Source organism: Berghia stephanieae, chromosome 2, assembly GCF_034508935.2.
Source record: "Berghia stephanieae isolate SIO BIC M18660-M18661 chromosome 2, UCSD_Bste_1.3, whole genome shotgun sequence".
Lineage (NCBI taxonomy): Eukaryota > Metazoa > Mollusca > Gastropoda > Nudibranchia > Aeolidiidae > Berghia > Berghia stephanieae.
Window position 1 is genome coordinate 96,844,277 of NC_088361.1, and position 5,000 is coordinate 96,849,276.

Genomic DNA, 5,000 nt, shown 5'->3' on the forward strand with positions numbered 1-5,000 from the left:
TTGCTACTTTTCAAAATTGGAAAATATGTATTAAAAATGAGCATGTACATAGATAGTTTTATTCAACTATCATTAACATGCAAAAACTAAAAACATTACTTTGATACTATGCCTATAATTTATCTCAGAAAAATGTAATAAATAGGCATGGGGTAAAAGTAACCCGGGTAAACGACAGATATAGTCGGTGTCAGGGTTGAGTGAGTTAATGATGGAAAGACCAGAAATTCTAATATTTCTCATCGCCTAATATTATATTATATCATGAAGAGTCGGCACTAATTTTGTCACGCGTCGTTGGACAGTTTCTAAAGCAACACATTGCCATAAAAATGAGGGACTCCATATTATGACATTTCCGTCCCCCAATCTAGGCCTAACTACTGATTTGTTGCACAATATATATATATATTTCAAATAAAATTATGACCAACTCCTACAATATTGTTTCGAGCATTCGCTCTTATCAGGACGTGAAAGTATATAATACGAACGTTGGTGGGTACTTTTATATACGAATACAAACATAAGACAAAACTGGTTCGGTATTCGTATTGTTCAGAAATGGAACAGTTTGAAATTTGAAACAAAGAATGCAAAATCTATGGATTATTTCAAGGTGTTAGTAGACAGGGAATTATATGATGGGAGATTTATATATGACGAATAATACTTGTTTGCTCTGCTGTTGACATGGCTTTCAATCTTGTATGTATATATTATGCATTATTATATTATTATGGTTATCTTCTATACGCGTGTGTATGTGTATGTATGTGTGTGTGTGTGTGTGTGTGTGTGGTTGTGTGTGCGCTTTGCATGTCACGGTTAAAGATATATGTTTGTACACCACATGAGTACATTTAAGTTGAAATACTATCTTTACCACGTGTATCGTTATTGTAATATTTAATCAATAGATTTATGGCATTACTAATTAATATTAAGGGCATTCAAAGGATCTTATCCTATTTTGCCCTATACCACATGTTATGTTATGTTATTAATACGAGACTGCTCGATAAAAATTATTAGAGCATCACTGATAAAATACAATATGAGTGTCCTTATTTATTTTATATTCTTCAATATCGGTCTTCTTTTCTTTAGCTGTATGTATATATACAACACAACAAAAAAAGCATTGAGGACCATGCCCGTTTGATTAGATATTTTCACGCTGGGGTTTACATAGCAGACTATTCACGCAGGTTTGGTATAATATTATTACAAAAGGCTATTTACAAATGAATCTAGAAGTATCTACAGGAAAACGTTGAACGTTTTTAATAATAACACATATCATTCAGATCAGAAACAGGAGATGTATTTTTGTGGTAGTTTGGAGAATGATCATGGGAGGCCAAAAAGACATCCTTGTGAAAATAAATGGCATGTTGACATCTGCCAGTTACATTAGAAATATACTTCAGAAACACGTTACTATTTTCCAGAGACAATGAAATCGTAACAGTTTTTATGCATGAAATGCACTATCGCACAGGGCATGAATTACCTATGGCTTTTTCAGAGAAATACTACATTTTTATTCAAGGGTTTGGTCATCAGTCAGTCCTAACATGAATCCAATTTTGAACATGTCGTGTTGGTACTTGAAGAAATAATTTCACCGTTTTTATCCTCATCAAAACGGTTTATACAAGTTTCTTAAAGATATTATTTATCGTTTCACTTTATGTACATGTGAAGGCGAGTGGTTTCCCTCCATCTAGTTAAAAGAGGTCACACAAAGTATTAATAAAGTTGTGAAGATTTGCTAACTCAATTTTTGTGGCCACTTCTTAAGCTTTTTATATCCTTTTTATACACGGCATTTCGATCAACCAATTCATGTAGACATTTAATGATGAGATGAATGAGCTTTTGATTGATGTATCACAAATGATCATGATTGTTTTGTGCTCAATACTTTGAGGGTTCAAACGAATGCGTACTTATCTTTACACACGACTCTCTCTCTCTCTCTCTCTCTCTCTCTCTCTCTCTCTCTATATATATATATATATATATATATATATATATATATATATATATATATATATTGGTGGGATTGTAGATATGGTTATTGATTTGCTGCACATTGTAGTCACCTGCTGATAGTAATTTTATGCATACAATTTTACTGCACATTATATTGTTGAACCATTGAAAGCCTTGCATGGTTTACACTCAATGCAAACTCCAACCCAAAACTAACGTGTACTGATAAAACATCCTTATTTTCAATTTGTCCCGAAAACTTTTATCTTTTAAACGGATATATTAAGATCGACGTGCTCGTTGATTAAGATGATCCCATACTTTTAATATGATAATGATAGAAGAAGAAGAAGAAGAAGAAGAAGAAGAAGAAGAAGAAGAAGAAGAAGAAGAAGAAGAAGAAGAAGAAGAAGAAGAAGAAGAAGAAGAAGGAAAAGAAGAAGAAGAAGAGGAAGAAGAAGAAGAAGAAGAAGAAGAAGAAGAAGAAGAAGAAGAAGAAGAAGAGGGGGGGGGGGTGGAAGAATCGAAATGAAAAAAAAAGTGTTTGTTTTGTTTTTTGTCACTGACGTGCAGCTTATATATGATAATATGTAAATGGATGGGGTATCGGTCGATAATTGCCTGCTGACTTCATCCATCGCGCAATCGGTTCAACAGGTGTTATGTCAATTGGATTCAGTAGTCTGATGTCACGCCACCCGGCAACGGCGGCCATCTGGTTCTAAACAAAGAAAATCTTCACTTTTTATTCTTCATGCTGGCTAGAACTTTTCATATGCCTTGTGATCAGAATGTGGAGAAGTCAAAACATGATCAAATTTATGGGTTTTATTTCCTCTGGATACGCTTTTATGCTCGCCGGAGAAATATTTCATACGGCGTCCACCATTGTTCCGATAGTTTAGAGCCAGTGTTACTAAGTTACCATGCGTCATTAGGAAGGAAGTGACGTTACGACTGTTGAAGAGTAATACTCTAGTGTACAAATTTGAAAACCGAGAATGATGAAGTTGATTAATATGTGACTCACTGTGTCAGAGCGGTATAGACACCTAGTGGAAAGGAAATAAACCACGCCCCTCGGACAGTCGTCATACTGTAAACAATGGTAGTGATTGGTAAACATAGTGAAAAACACTGGTTTTACTGTCGGTGTTATGTGTCGAAGTAAAATACCAATGCGCTTGGCTAAGAAGCTCATAACATTGCCATCCGGAAGTATAACGGACCAACCCACAAAACGCTGTGTAACCATGATCGTTTATAGTCTGGTTTAGTCAGTTTAGTGAGAATTACTCATAAACGCGGATGGCAAAAAACAATAACAAAGACCTGTGTGACGTCAACTTCGTTCTATCTATAAATAACCAACTATGTTTGTCTGAGCAAAAGTGAAGATGTGTCACAAATTTCATCTTTTGTTTGGTCAAAATTCTACTGATCAATTCGGGATGTCTGGATGTTGGAATTAGTATTATAGCCCAAATTATGAGATTTGGGGTTCATTTCTCTTCGTTGTGGTTGGGAATATGCGAATACAATAGGAGCAATATTCAAGTTTTCGTCCAACCGGGTCATCAATCACATGATTTGTTGGTCCAGCGATTGGATATTTCTTAACAAATATAAACATCCTGGTTTGATTATGAAAGTTGTAAACATACCCAAATGTCAAGGTAAACAAAATGACCAATCGTGTTTTTAGACAGTTCAGAAGCTGTGAACACTTTTCACCTTGCGGGTCATGTTGATTACCTTTGGCGATGTGACCATTTACCTGGAGCACATGGGAAAGTGATAGAGATCATCCCCATTTGTTACCAGGACCTCAATTTCTCATCGTTTTATTTCTAAATTCAAAATTCGGGTTTCAATCGTTGCCTTCGTAAACTAAACCTGATACTGACCAAAATATTACGTCACAAGGAAGACCAAAAGAAAGTAAAAAGTGAGTTGTCATGAGAATTCAAGGAAAGAAATGATTCCATTGGTTGAGCTATTGATTATAACTCAAAATACGCTTCAACAGTCATGACATCACTTCCCTCGTAATGACGCATAGTAACTTAGCAACTGGCTCTATACTATCGGAACAATAGCGGACGCCCTTATGAAATATTTCTCCGACGAGCATAAAAGTGTATCTAGAGGAGAAAAACATTATAAATATGATCATCTTTTGACTATTATACATTCTGTTCACATTACATATGATAAGTTCTAGCCAGCATGAAGAATAAAAAGTACCGATTTTCTTTGTTTAGAACCACGCTGCTCGCCGTTGCTGGGCGACGTGACATCAGGCTATTGAATCCAATTAACCTTTTCCCGTGATCTTCGTCTTCCTTTCTGAATAATTTTTTCGGTTCGTATCAGGCTTTAAGTTAACGAAGGCTACGGTCCGATTCCTTTCGACATAATACCGTTTTGAGATGATGGATCACATATAGATAGAACGAAGTTGGCGTCACTCAGGTCTTTGTTATTGTTTTTTGCCATCCATGTTTATGAGTAATTCTCACTAAACTGTATTAACCAGACTATAATCATTTAAGGTTAGCATAGTTTTGTGCGTTGGTCCGTTATATTTCCGGATGGCAATGTTGTAAGTTTCTTTGCCAAGCGCACATCATCTATAGATAGAATGAAGATGATGTCACTCTGGTCTTTGTTATTGTTTTTTTTTTTTTTTGCCATCCATTTATGAGTAATTTTCACTAAAATATACAGATAGTATGCGCTTGGCTTAGAACCTCATAACATTGCCATCCGGAAGTATAACGGACTAACACACACAATTATGTGTAACCTTAAACGTATATATTCTGGTTAATACAGTTTAGTGAGAATTACTCATAAACGCGGATGGCAAAAAATAATAACAAAGACCTGAGTGACGTCAACTGCGATCTATCTATTAACCAGTCTTCAAGCGGATTATGGCTTTGTATGTTGGTCAGGGACAAAGACCTGAGTGACGTCAACTTCAAACTATCTAT

The 5,000-nt window shown here is 35.4% G+C and overlaps 1 protein-coding gene across 6 annotated transcripts in view; it reads right to left on the reverse strand.

The window, feature by feature from the left end:
• Nucleotides 1-5,000, reverse strand: part of LOC144965957 (glycoprotein-N-acetylgalactosamine 3-beta-galactosyltransferase 1-like) — a 63,800-nt gene that overhangs the window by 58,198 nt on the left and 602 nt on the right. The gene's annotated exons all lie outside the window — the stretch shown is intronic.